Source organism: Dipodomys spectabilis, unplaced genomic scaffold (genome assembly GCF_019054845.1).
Source record: "Dipodomys spectabilis isolate Male_0828 unplaced genomic scaffold, ASM1905484v1 ptg000002l, whole genome shotgun sequence".
NCBI classification, from domain to species: domain Eukaryota; kingdom Metazoa; phylum Chordata; class Mammalia; order Rodentia; family Heteromyidae; genus Dipodomys; species Dipodomys spectabilis.
Genome location: NW_024870679.1, coordinates 58,149,799 through 58,164,977, shown reverse-complemented (window position 1 = coordinate 58,164,977; position 15,179 = coordinate 58,149,799).

Below are 15,179 nucleotides of genomic sequence, written 5' to 3'. Positions count from 1 at the left end.
ACCGTGATTGTCAGACCTCAGCCTCCTGAGGAGCTAGGATTATAGAAGTGAGCCACCAGTGCCCGGCAGAAATGCAGTATTAATTATTGTTGTCTTCATCAATTTGGGATACTATCACAGAATGCTAAATATTAGAGGTCAGATAAACAGCAGGAATTTAGTTCTCACTGTTCTGGAAGCTGGGAATTCCCAGATCGAGGTTCCAGTAGATTCAGTATCTAATGGTCCACTTTCTGGTTCATAGACTTCACCCCTGGCTGTCTTCTCACTGTAACTTCACATGATGGAATTGCAAAAGACTTGCTGAGAGGCCCCTTTTTAAAGGGCGCCAATCCTACTCATGTACTTATGACCTCATCCCTTTTCAAAGGCTCTGCCTCCAAATTCCACCCCAACACGAATTAGGTTTCCAACATATAAAGTTCAGAAGGACATAAACATTAATTAAGTCCCATAACAGTGATTATTTCTAGGAAATCAAATTGTCGGTGATTTTTATATCCTGCCTTCAGCTTTTCTACATTTTCAAATTTCATGAGGAAAAAGTTATTAATATTTAGTGACTAGTTGGGTTTGTAACAGTAGACCCACATAAAAGTGGCTTTTAGGGTTTTTTTTTTTTTTGTCATGCATGAAGTATTCCAGAATGAAATGATATGAGGTCTGGGATTTGCTTCAAAATACTGTAGGGCAGAGGAAAAGTAAGTCGACAGGGGCATAAATGAGCCAAGACTGGCTATGAATTGCTAATTGTTTAAACTGAATGATTGATGGGTACGTGGGGATTTGTTATAACGATTCTCCACTTTAGCATGTACTTTAAATTTCCTATAATGAAAGCTGAGAAAACAAACAAGTAGATAAGGAGAGTGACCTCAATCATGAAGTATGCCCAAATATCAAGTGAGAATAATAACACCCAGCTCATAAGCTTATTGCAGGGATTCAATGAATTAACATCTATAACATGCTCAGAACAGTGCCTGACATTTAAGTTTACGTTTTAATTGTTAGATGATTGTCTAATCTAGGCGCTCAACGAGCCTCGAAGATGCCAGGTTCCTCATCTTTCTGCCCTCCTTCTCAAACATCTGACTGCTGTCATGGCCTTGCAATGTCTGTGATGCTTTTGATATCTCATGCCACAGCCTTGTTCAGAAACAGAAAGAAAGTAGTGAGTCTCTCTCTCTCTCTCTCTCTCTCTATCTCTCTCTTTGTATCCCCCTCTTTTTTTGTTGTTCATGGGGCTTGAACTCTGGGCCTGGGCTCTGTCCTTCATCTCTTCAGCTCAAGGCTAGCACTCTACCACTTGAGCCACAGTACCACTAGGATTACAGGTGTGAGCCACCAGCACCCAGCTTTTTGTGTGTGTGTGTGAAAATACTGAACAGAGGGGTTACAATTACATGGGCAAGACAATGAGTACATTTCTTATCAAGCATTGTAGCCTCCTCCTTTGTTTCCCCTTCCCATCCCTTCCCATCATCCCCCCAACCCCTACCCAATCCTTCCCCCCCACACACCAAAGTTGTAAAGTTCATTTTCAACATAACGACTTGTACATCTCATTGTTACAATGGGTCCACCTGTATCCCTATTTAAACGATTTGTTTTCCCCTTCCCCTCCACAAATTATACCGACATCAAATACAATGAAAGCAGGGGTTATACCATGGGAGAGGGACATACAAAGCAACAAAGAAATCATCTTGTAAATGTGTTAGAAACAATTGCATGAAAGAAAAAAACATTTGAATACATATCTTCGGGTTCATTTACCTAACATCAACTTATCTGACCTTTTCTGCTTGATTCAGATATATACTAGTTATTGCAAATAAGGGAAACCATGGGACCTATGTTTCTTTGGGCCTGGCTTACTTCACTTAATATAATTTTTTCCAAGCCTTTCCATTTCCTAAAAATGGGGCAATGTCATTCTTTCTGATGGAGGCATAGAATTCCATTGTGTATATATACCACATTTTCTTGATCCATTCATCTACTGAGGGGCATCTGGGTTGGTTCCATATCTTAGCTATGGTAAATAATGCTGCAATAAACATAGTTGTGTTTATAGCTTTAGTGTGGCCTTGTTTGTGAACATTTGGGTAAATGCCCAAAAGTGGGATTGCTGGGTCATAGGAGAGCTCTATGTGGAGTCTTTTAGGAAACCTCCATACTGTTTTCCAAAGTGGTTGAACAAGTTTACACTCCCACCAACAATGCAGTAAGGTTCCCTTCTGTCCACATCCCCTCCAGCATCTGGTGTTATTAGAGTTCTTGATTATAGCCATTCTAACTGGGGTGAGGTGGTATCTCAATGTTGTTTTGATTTGCATTTCTTTTATGGCTAAGAGGTTGAACATTTCTTCATGTGTCTATTGGCCATCCTTCTTTCCTCTTCAGAGAGGTTTCTCTTTAAGTCTTTAGCCCACTTATTTATTGGGCAGATGTTTCTTTGAAGATTTGTTGTTGGGGGATTTAATTTTTTGAGTTCCAGGTATATTTTAGTTATGAGACCCTTGTCCGTTGTATGGCTAGTGAAGATCTTCTCCCAATCCGTGGGCTTTCTACTGGTCTTGCTAGCTATGTCCTTCAGCACCCAGCTTTTTGTATCCCCCTTTAAGTCTCAGGAAACTTTCCAAGAATCCCTCTAGCATGTTACTCTTTTCTTCTTACTAATTAACACAATCACTTACAAATGATGGTGGATCTAGCTTGGACTAACAAAAGTTTACACTCTAGGGCTTTGTAGATCCTCCTAAATTCCAACACACTTAGCATTCACAGAAAGAAAGACTTAGCAAAGAAGAAAATGAGAATGCCATTAGGGTGATCAACCACTAGTGACTCCTCGGGCATGGTAAGGAGTGAGTTCTTTTTTTTTTTATTTTTTTTTGGGGGTCCAGTCGTGGCCCTGAACTCTGGGCCTGGGCACTGTCCCTCAGCTCTTCAGCTCAAGGCTAGTGCTCTACCACTTGAGTCACAGCGCCACTTCCAGCTTTTTTCTTTTTGCTTATGTGGTGCTGAGGAATCGAACCCAGGGCCTCAGGCATGCAAGGCAAGCACTCTACCACTGAGCCACCTTCCCAGCCCAAGGAGTGAGTTCTTGTGGCAGGTGTATAAACAAGTCTCTGAAAGATGGTGTAAGGAGCAGGAAGAGAGATGGTGATGGCAGGACCGGTGAAATGGGGTCTGTCCGTGAAGGACAGGAAGAAGATATTACCTTTTTTCCCATAGGTAGTGGGAACTATAAAACTGAGGCATGAAGCTACAGAAACAAAATCAGGGAAAGCTAGAACAAACAAAGAAATCAATCTGATTAAAGTACTGTCAGTGCATGTGTGAAATACCACAATGAAACCCCTTTGAACAATTGGCATAAACACACACACACACACACAGAATGACAAGAATATAAAATAGGTCCTATCTAGGGAATGGATATTTGGGGGGAGGGGGAGGGCAAACAGAGTGTAAATGGGAGAAATTATAGTCAAAATATTTTTATACTTGAGTGAAAACGAAACAATGAAGCTTGTTGAGATTAGGTTGGAAATGGTGGGGGGGGGGTGAAGATGAGAAAGCAGGATGGAGGATATGAGTCTGATCAAGGTACACTGAATGCATACATGAGCATGTCAAAATGAAAACTCCTTGTTCAACTGATAATAAGAAAATGTGGGGACATAGGGAAAACTGGCACTTATTTCATATTAACCTAGAATTTTCCTGAAGATGACATATAACTGTATGAAAATTGTATATCACGTGTATATCCCTCAAATATGTTCTATACCTGGATGAAATATACAAATTTTTTGGTAAAAAATAGTTGACTAAGAAATTATTTCTCTAAAAGAAAAGCTAATATGCCTGCAATTTTTTTTTTCTTGGTCCCCTGTCCCTGAGCTTTTTTTTTTCTTAAGGCTAGTACTCTGCCCTTGAGCCACAACTCCACTTCAACTTTTCAGTGGATAATTGGAGGTAAGAATTTCATGGACTAGGATTCCTGCCTGGGCTGACTTTGACCCATGATTCTCAGCTCTCAGCCTCCTGAACAGCTGGTTATAGGCCTGAGCCACCAGCTCCTAGTTGCTCTTCAACTCTAACTCTTTAACTTGAACTTGAGCTACTGGCTAAGTTTCTTTGAGGTCAGTTTTCAAGGAGCTGGTGACCTCAGCCTCAGCACAGATCATCTACCCTGAGTGCTGAGTATATTATCCTTTTGTGGCAATGAATTCCATATGAATCGTAGATGGAAAGCAGAGCCTGTTAAGATATTATTTAATTACAAATGAGAAATATGTTATGAAAGAAGTCCATGACGTAAAGAAGCTGACCTTAACTGATGAAAACATTTTAAATTAAGGTACTGAAAATTGTATTATGGTCATGAGTTTTGCTTACTGGGAACACAGTGCATGTGGTGAAATGCACATCGATCAGAAAGGAAAAAAATAGCAGTATGATTAGCACACATATGACCTTCTAGTGTTTCTCAACAAGAAACTTTACTGAGCATGGAAGCTTATCCCCTCTGCTTTCACGAAGTCAAGGAGCTCTTCCTCCTCCCTTGGCAGAAGTAATAAACACTGATGTGTTTGTTATATTTGGGGGTGCAAATGTTCACACGGATGCATAGATCACATGTTAGGTATGCAGTCAAATGAGTTGAATAAATGAATAGCACTAGCTGGTCCTGGGGCTTTGTGGTGGTTAATTGGAGGTACGTGTGTCACAAACTTTCCTGCCCAGCCTAGCTTTGAACTGTGACCCTCAGATCTCAGCTAGGATTACAGGCAGGAGCCATTGGTGCCCAGTTGCTTATAAGGTTTGATAGCACAGCTGAGGAAGGGCTTGATGACATTGTGACCATGATAATCATTCATATTTTAGCACTCTCCACCAATTTTTCTGGTTCTTCTGGGCACAAGATAGGATTGGCTTTCCTTGCTGAATTAGATGTAGAATTGCTTTGGCTGGTGAAATGTGAGTGAATATAAGTGATACATGCTGCCTCAGTATGGAAGCCTTCAGAGCTGACAGAGGATTCATCACACTCTCCTATGGCAGAGTTCTAGGACCGACTGTTCAGTCAGTTTGGAACTTAAAGTGAGAACAACATGAAGCAAAACCAAGATGCGCATATATTATGACTTGTTCTAGGCTATTGAGATTTCAGAGTTGCTTGTTTCTGCAGTGTAACTTAATTCTATCCCATCTGAATGAGCTAAAATGCCAGTGGATTAAAGACCCGGAAGAAGTTAGGAAGGGACAAGTATGGATCCCTTGGGAAGACTGCTTTTAACAGGGGTATTGGTGAGTTCAAAGGCCTCAAAGTGGGGGTCTTGCCATTTTAGAATCAAAGGAATAAGGAAAAGAGAGTATAAGATATACTAAAGAACTCCTGGGTTTTCATATCTTGTTGCACCTTGTATACCATTATAAAGGATTTAACTTGAAATGCAATTGAGGGTGTTACCATATTGTAATTGATGTTAGAATTTAAGCTAGCCAAAAAAAAAGGTGAGGAAATGGGCAAGGGGAATTATTGAGAAAATCATTTAGATTGATGGGTTGTAATATATATGTGTACATCTATTATATATATATATATATATATATATATATATATATAATGTCTTGGCTGTAGTTAATTAAATGCCTACAACATACCATTGCTGGAGTATATGCTTTATATTCATTTGTGCTTATGCTTACAACAACCCTTAAGGTAAGTATAATTTCAAATTTATATATTGCTAATTGACTAATTTCATGTGTTGTGATCACAAGTGAAGAGATATTGGAAATTCAATCAGTTATTTCCATATCCATTATTCAGGAACTAGGTTCAGTTTCAATGAGTGTCTCCAAGAAATCAGAAGAAGCTAGGAAGATACTCATAGATCTTAAGGGTCAAGGAAATGCAAAATGCAAACAGAAGACTGGCCCAGTAGGAGTTATAGGCTTCTTAGAGTATATGTGTATATATATATATATATATATATATATATATATATATATATATATATGTATGTATGTATGTATGTATGTATATGTGTGTATAACATATATATATGGTTATGCCAAGGACAAAAAAAAGCCTCCTGTGGAAATTGATCTGTAATTATAACTAAGATTTAGCACATTCAAGCGTAGTCAAGGACAAAATCTAGTTAACATCCTGGATTTAGTAATACATAAACAAGCTGAAAAGACCAGCCCATGTATTACGTAGGAAGATAGAGTAGGTTCTAGAGGTTCTAAAGGAGCCCCTTTGGGTGTTTGCACTCTCTTAGTTGAAAATCACCTCAATGATATTTGCGTAGAAAACTCTAGGATTGTTTTACAGTAATATTTCCTAATCAAGAATCTATATGAGGAGTTGAGGGTATAAGTTAGTGGTAGAATGCTTGCCTAGCATTCTAGGTTTGATTTCCAGCACCATAAAAAGAAAGGAAGATGGGAACAAAGGGGAAAAAAGGAGAAAGGAAGAAAGGGAGGAAGAAAGAAAGGAAAAGGGATTCTTTACAAGAGCTACATATTTCTAATATTTATAAAAATTTGATCAAAAGAATAACAGTCTTCTATAACTCCATCTTAAATTATGTAATCAAATACCTGATTAGATTTGTGGTTTGAATTTCAAGTTTATGAAAATTAGAACATTTAGGGAAACTTCCTTCCCATGTTATAAGTTTAATTTATTAGACTTATAACTTTTAATATTCATGAAAGTTTTATTCATTTTATTTCAGACAACTGAAATCCTTAAGAATCAAATCTATTCACTGTACAACTGTACTTTAAGGTATTTGAATATGTTTAATTGCTAAGTTAGGCCAAATATTAATCATAGGCTCCCTTCAAGGTGACTATTTAAATTGGCTATGCTAATGAAGATATTAAGATATGAAACTAAAAGGAACTCAAACTCTGAGTTTACAATGTTAATCAAAGAACATTATTTTTTAAAAACCAAACTGTCTCTGATTAATCTTTTTGTGCATTAGAGTTTCTGTGGCTCATACCTGTAACTCTAGCTACTCAGGAGACTGAGATCTGAGGATCACAGTTCAAAGCCAGCGTTGCCAGGAAAGTCCATTAGCTATTATTAACCACCAAAAAGCCAGAAATGGAGCTGTGTCCCAAGTGGCACAGTGCTAGCCTTGAACAAAAAAGCTCAGGGATAATGCCTAGGCACTTAGTTCAAGCCCTAGGACTGGCACACACACACATACACACACACACACACACACACACACACACACACACACACACCCTCACATGAACACACACACACAAATTGATTGCCCTTGAGATACCAAAGTTCTTAACTAACACAGATGAAGAAACTGAGGCAGATAGTTACAAAGCAACAGACCTGAGATTTTATCCCACACCTTCCAGCTGCAAAAATTGATGTCTCACTCATCATTCTTCATTGCCTTCCCCTGCCAAAAGGACAACAGTAACATACAAGTAACACAAACTTTTTTTCCCATGTCCTGCAAGGATTCCAGGTTGGAATTATGTCTGCCAGACTTAGGCAGAGTAGGTGTTATAGGATTGAGCTGAATCAGCATGACTTTAATTATCACTTATCTTGTGCTTGGATGTTTTTTGTGTTTTGTGTTTTTTATTTTATTTTTTTACTAAATCTCGAACATGAACGTGTGTATGAACTTGTCAGTTTCTCATAAAACTGCACTGTACATAGAAGAAATCTAATAACTTATGGCTCGTTATTTAAACTGTTTGCTTTATGGATAAACTGGAGTTTCCTGTTCTCAAGAGGACTCTGTATGCCCTTGGGAAAGAGGGATTGTAAGGAGGTTTGTCCCTTTGGATTTGGATCCCAAGCGGGTAAGATATGATCAGCATCAGCACTGGCTCTATGGAAGCTGTACTCTGGCCATCCAGCTCCTAGTGGTGACTGCTTTCTAAAATTCACGCAATTCTAGCAGTCAGTTTGGATAGCTCAGGCTACAGCTTCTACAGCAGTACTGTATCCTCCTGTACTAGCATATTCTGTTAACAAGTAGGACAGTTAGTAACAGCTACCAGAGGACACAGTTGGTAACCCTCCCCAAAGCCTTAGCCTTCCTTTTTTTCCTTATGAACCAATTGTCAGCCCAGGGAAGGGCTCTACTAATCCTGCTCTTCTTTGCCAGAGGTAGATGTGGAGTTGTACATGTGACTTCATCTGAGCCAGTGAAATAGAAGAGTAAGACTGCAGTAGTAGGGCTAGGAATGTGGCTTAGTGGTTGAGTGCTTGCCTGGCATGCATGAAGCCCTAGGTTCCATTCCTCATTACCGTATAAACAGAAAAAGCCAGACTTGGCGCTGTGGTTCAAGTGGTACAGTGCTAGCCTTGGCAAAAGAAGTTTAGGGACAGTGCCCAGGCCCTGAGTTCAAGCCCCAGGACTGGCACAAAAATAAACAAATAAATAAATAAACGACTGCAGGTGTGGAGAGGAGGCTTCTGGGAAATTTTCCTTCCCAGATATATAGAGTTGTGAGGAATGGTTTCTCTGGCTCTCCTCTCCCTCCCTGCCATAATCTGTCATTTGAACAAGGGATGTTTAGAGTGTCAGCAAGACAACATGGTAGAATTTTCCCTTGCATCAGCTCTTGTCTAGGAGACACTAAAACTTATTGTAGTATTTCATTGAACTGCTCAGAGCAGCACGCCTTGTTGAAGGATCCATGAACTTCCAGGAAATCAGCGCCTTATGGAACCTAACTGAAGATTCTTTGCTGGTCAATGAGCTGTGAGACTGGGTTGAACAAGTCATGGGCAGGCTTATAAATGTATTCTGCTCTATCTTTGAATACAAATTTTCAACCCTTAATTAACCTAACCATTCCTCAGTTCCCTAAAAAAAAACTTCTGACTTTTCCCCCTGAGATGCTTCCAAGAGAATTTTTTTCATTGCAATGTGTTTGATTAATAATTAGTAAACGTTGGGCAGGAAATGTAGCTTAGTGGTAGGATGCTTGCCTAGCATCCATGAAGCCCTGGGTTCAATTCCTCAGTACCGTATAAACAGAAAAAGCCAGAAATGGCACTGTGGCTCAAGTGGTAGAGTGCTAGCCTTGGGCAAAAGAAGCTCAGGAACAGTGCCCAGGCCCTGAGTTCAAGTCCCAGGACTGGCAAAAATAAATAAATAAATAAATAAATAATTTGTAAATGTATGTTTTCTTTCTAAAGAAAAATGGAGTTTGGGAGCTTTTTCTTATGATTTGTTTGTTCACATGACCATGAGGGGACCATAAAAAAATAGTCTCCAGCTCCCAACCACATTAGACTTCTTGCTAAGTCTAAGTAAATCTTAAATATCTTTATTTTTTATGCTAGAAATTGGCTAGTACAGCTGATGGGCCAATAAATAATTTTATGAATTTGTTTATGAATGTCTATGGCTCCTTACGTGTGACACTGGCAGTTAAGTAGCTACAAGAGACAGTATGGCTGGCAAAATCTAAAATACTTCCCATCTGATCCTTTCCAGAAGAAGTTTGGTAACCCCAGGCCTCAATAGTTTAGTTGGGTTTTCAGTTACATGTTGTTGAGAGCATGCCAAAATTATACAGCGGCATCTTGGCTACCTCCTCTAATTCCTAGACCCTCCCAGCAGGATCATGGGCCCTCCCCTGCGCACTGATTCATCTGCATGAAAGACTGAATCCAATACCTGCTTAAACTAAAATCCAACAACTGATACTGCTGTTGTCTGGTCATCCAGCTCTTTCTCAGGTCTGTAACTGAGCCATGCTGTCTCGATAGGAATGTCATACATGGAGTGGAACATTCTCGCTTTTCCTTTTCCTTAGCTGCTATTCATTTTCTTTTAAGTTAGCTCAATGCTACTTCCTCAAGAAAGATTCCTTACCTACCAAACGAGAGTATGGCCTTTTTTTAATGGTCTCATGGGACTCTAAACATCTCCATTATAGCACTTACCAAAAATTATAATTAAGGCATGAATCCTATAATTTGTTTTTAACGTCTCCTTCCTTTATATTAATGAAAATTCTTTAAGTGCAGGGACTGTCTGCCTTGCAAATGTTCTGTATTTATAGTGAGTAAAACTTTGACTAGCCAGGCACTTGTAATCCTAGCTACTCAGGAAGCTGAGATCTGAGGATCAGGGTTCAAAGCCACCCTGGGCAGGAAAGTCCATGAGACTCTAATCTCCTATAAACCATCAGAAAAACCAGAAATGGCGCTGTGGCTCAAGTGGTAGAGTGCTCACCTTGAGCTGAAGAGCTGGAGGACAGTGCCCAGGCCCAGAGTTCAAGTCCCACACTGACAAAAACAAACAAACAAATAAATAAATAATAAAATAAAAACTTTGCCTAGTGTGCAATCCACACAACATAGATATGCAATAAGTGAATGTGGAATAAGTGAATCATATAAAGTTCTAGATGCTTTACTGGACTTTGTCTTTCTTCCAGAAATATAATAAAGACTAAATAGTTCATCTAGTGTGTTTTATATCAGTCTATCAGTATCTTGCTAAGTGTGTCAAGTGCCATCTTGGCCACCCCACCAGCTCCTAGTTTTTGAAATCAAACATTTCAAGTGTCTTTCCATCTATTTCCTGATCTTTCATTCATATATATCATATATATATATATATTTGCTTACCTGGAGAAAGGTAGTTCTACCACTGAAGCCTTGAACCCATGCAGACTACTTAACCTCTTTCTCACTTGTCAACGGTAGCAATCAAGGCAGAACAGATTCCTCCCACCATGTGTAGTCTACAGGAACTTCTACCTAAACTCAAACATTCCATCAGAGATAAGACAAAGGAGGGAAGGGGAAATGACCCTGCTAGTCCTATTAATGGAACCCACCAGTTATTTGCAAACCAAATAAACTGCATTCATTTTCATTGTCAAGTCTAAAATTTCCCTCTTCACAGTTAGGAATGGGAGATTAAAATTGATCGATGAGGATAATATTGCTTTAGATTATAATGACAAGTCCCACTGAGCCTAAATCAAAACTTTAATCTCACCTTGCAATTTAAAACTCCTTTTCTGCCCCAACATGTCCCAATAATCAACTCTCAACCTAACCTATCATCTTGAGTCTTCAGTAGGGAGAGAGTGTTCTTGGATTTGTTCTCCTCTTTTCTCCTAACTCTCAGATTGGAAGAGGAAGCAATAGAAAGATGGTAACAGAGTTCTTAACATCATCTCTTTGCTGCTGCTAGTGGTTTAGTTGTTTGTGTTTTTCCCCAGTCCTGGGCCTTGAACTCAGGGTCTGTCCCTGAGCTTCTTATGCTCAAGGCTAGCCCTCGACCACTTGAGTCACACTGCCACTTCCAGCTTTTTCCTGTTTATGTGGTATTTAGGAATTGAACTGGGGGCTTTGAGCATGCTAGGCAAGCTCTCTTCCCTAAGCCACATTCCCAGCCCAGCTGCTGCTATTCAAAGTCTGCCTTGGCTATCATCGCCTGTCCTCCATGGCAAGCCTCCATTCTGTGTGTCTTTGGGATGGCTGGGTGAATAGGTTACCTGGGAGCACAGGGTGTATCTACACCTTGGCATTTCAGACATTATTATGAGCAAACAGTAGTCCAGCTGATGTCTTGGAGTCCCTCACTCCATTACTGTAAGAGTAGCTTTTACAAACATTATCCTATTGCCATTTTATGCTGGAATAACCTTCAGCGAGCTTTAAACTCAGTTGCATTCTGACATATCAGCTTGACCTTGGAAAGCTCAAACACCCTTTCCACACTGAATGGCAGCATTGGGGTACTCCTCCGCACCCTGTCCCTCTGACTTGCTGTTGTGAACTGCTCATTCAGCTTCCCACTGGCAGGTAGGGAGCATGCATCAGGTTTCCAAGCTTCCACGAACGTTCTTCCTCCAGCACCTGCATGGGCGTGGGGATGGCCGTGATCAGCTAGCAGCCCTGAGGAGGTGAGGAGCCGTGTTCCCCTTCCTGTAGACAGCCTGGACTTGTGGGGATGGTGCTATGCAGAGCTGCTCTCATTTGGCCTAGAAGTGGACAGCTTGTACATTCGCGTGCAGCTCCTACTTTAGCAAACTGACTTGAATTTCTTGGTTTTCACAGGCTGATTGGAGTGGTAGGATGTTTGGAGACGACCCGGTCCACTTTTCATAGTGTCTGTTGATGTGTATCCAGTGTTCCTCTCCAGGATGTGAGGGTTCAATCAGCAACTTCTTTACTTTGGAGTTGTAGCCCAAAGTCTAAGACAAGAAGAGGGACAGTTATTAAATATATCTATATCTATAAATAGATAACTCTATTATATATATCACTCTATATGTAACTGGAGTTAGGTGGAATCTGTGTTGTTTTTGTTTGTATTTCCTCCATGGCCAAGAAATGAAAAGACATGGAAAAAATTATATTAAGTGAAGTAGGCTAGACTTAGTGAAACAAAGGTTGTATGGTTTCCTTCAGTTGTGGTAGAATGCACCTATAAGTATAGAATGCACCTATAAATCTATAAGTAAACATGTTGGGCGGTATGCAAATAGTTACAAATAAATGAACTGACTATAATAGGCTCTATAGAAAGCTCAATTAGTATGATCTTCTAGAAACACTAGGTCAAAGCACAACAAAATCAGCACCAGGAAATCCAAGGGTAGGGCCGACAGAGGGGGCTGAGAACATTGAAGGGGACGACGCTGATCAAGATGCATTGTGTTTATAAACTGCTTTGTTATATGGCACCTCCTTTCTACAACTACTTAAAGATCATTTTAAAAACTTGTAAATGTCCACACTACTAAATGGGCTTTGAAATGCAATTTCAATAGTTATGAAGGTGATATTAAGCATACCTCTTAGCATTAGTAACATTGGAGCTGGCTCTAGAAGTGTGAAGCACAGTTACCCAGAGAGAAGAAGAGAAACCTCGTACTGAAAGATATAGAAGCAAGAAAGGAAGTATACTTGGAACAGGGATAGGAAAGCAGTGACCACACATTTGTTTTATACAATCTCATGGAATGAGTCCTTGTTATTATTATTATTATTACTAATAATAATTTATTTTCAAGAAAAGTAAATAAGGCCTAAAGAGATGAAATAATTTGCCGAAGACCAACTAACCAGGGAGTGTTCAAGCCAGAATTCAAAGTTGTCATTTGTAGAATCTAAGAGGGAACAAAACATAGGAAGAAAAAGACAAAACTAAGTACTGTAAAGGCATGGTAAAAGGATCTCCTAAGTGTGAGAGCAGAAAATTTAAAATCGACAACAACAACAAAAAACCCTCTACACCTGACTTCTGATTCAGTCTTCTTTTTTCTCAAAGAGAGAAATGTAATAATGTATCCAACTGTTAAAAAAAAAAATTCCCCAACTCTCTCAACAGGAAATAAGCAGTGGACATCCAGATGTTTCTCCCCAAAGTGTTTGTCTGTGAAGTGTTTACATGTATCTTTTTCTTGTCAAATCATGAGTTGCAAAATGCTTTATTATTTATTTGAGCATTTGCACAAAACACTAAGAGGGAAGTGAAACTGAGGGATTCATGGGCACTGGGTAGCACATGGCTACTTAGCCAACAATCCATCTCAGAAACCCATTACTGAAGACCACACTGCCAGCAAACACCTAGACATAAGAAGCACACCAAGCATGTGAGTCAGTTGAAACTAAACACCTAGACATAAGAAGCACACCAAGCATGTGAGTCAGTTGAGACTCTCTTTTCTGCATGAAGAGAGCCACCCTTTGGAGTTTAGGAAGGGAATGGATCTATCTGAAAATCATGGACTCTGCTGATGGCTGTGCATGTCAATAGAGCATCTTCCTAAGGGAAGCGAGCTGAGCAAAAGCCTGGGACAATACCTAATAAACAGCTTTTAGCATGGGCAACCTTATCTTCTGCCAGGGATAAGGCTATAAAACATAAGCATTTTGTATACATTGCTTCATCTAAATCTTCACAATAGTCCTAGAAAGGTGGTATTATTTTCATGCTCTGGTTACAGATGAAAAACTGAAACCAAGAGAAAATTACACCCATGCTAAGTTGCTGAACTGGAAATCCAATCGATAGCTGTGTGCAGAGATGGGATTTTGCCTCAGTTACTCATAGCATAAGGAGTATCTGTTTTCTACCTCTTGATAATTCTTTAAAGAGAGTCATTCTCAACCCTCATCTATGGATATTTTACTTAGAAGATAGATGTTTTTTTTTTTCACTTTCTCTACTCTCTTTTTTGGTGCTGTTGTCCTGTTCTTTTTGGGGGGGGGTCGTGGGACTTGAACTCTGGGCCTGGGCGCTGTCCCTCAGCTCTTCAGCTCCAGGCTAGCGCTCTACCACTTGAGCCACAGCGCCACTTCCAAAAGGTGTAGCCCAGGCTGGTTTCAAACTCGTGATCCTCCTGCCTCATCCTCCTCATTGAGCATCGGCGTGTGTCACCATGGCCAACCTCAACATCACATACCTGACAGGTCTTGGTAATCAACAGTGGACAAAACAAAACAGCTACAGTGTTGGATCCTGGAAGTTTCTTTCAGGTACCTGTATCCAAAGAGTAACTCATCATGTTTTCATAGTATATTTATTAATTGGTCTCTCCCTTTTAATGAATTGACCTTCCTTCCTCTTTATTCTAATCCCAGCTAATACTCCAGTTGATTGGCTCCACTATTAAAAGGAGCAAATGGAGAAGAAATAAAGATAAATGCAATCAACGTTATTTTATTTGGATCTGCTGTCTCATTAGCAAGTTTATGGTTCTAGTGTAGAATGATACATAGTCGAGAAAAGGCATTTTCTCTTTCAATGTTTTTAACTGAATGTTTAATTGGTTTGTCCCCTTTGGCCTAGCTAAGGAAATATCTATATCAGACATGCACTGTACATAATAGCAGTGCATAAACAACAGCCAAACATCTGTTCACCAGACTGCCCCTAAGTCTTCTCCCTAAGCACCAAGGGAAGCATCTCCAGCTAGTAGTCTCCAGTTTGACTCTGCAGGAATGTTGGATCTCTGTAGTGTTTTTGCCTCTCACCTTTTCTGGGCATTTATAGGTGGTTTTGAAGTTGCTCTGCATAAACAGGGTCTGTGTGTTTCCCTTATTGCTGAGCCAACCCTGGGGCCTTGGTTCCATCAGCTCCTTATTAAGTGTTTAGTAATTTCAGTTTCCACCTTTT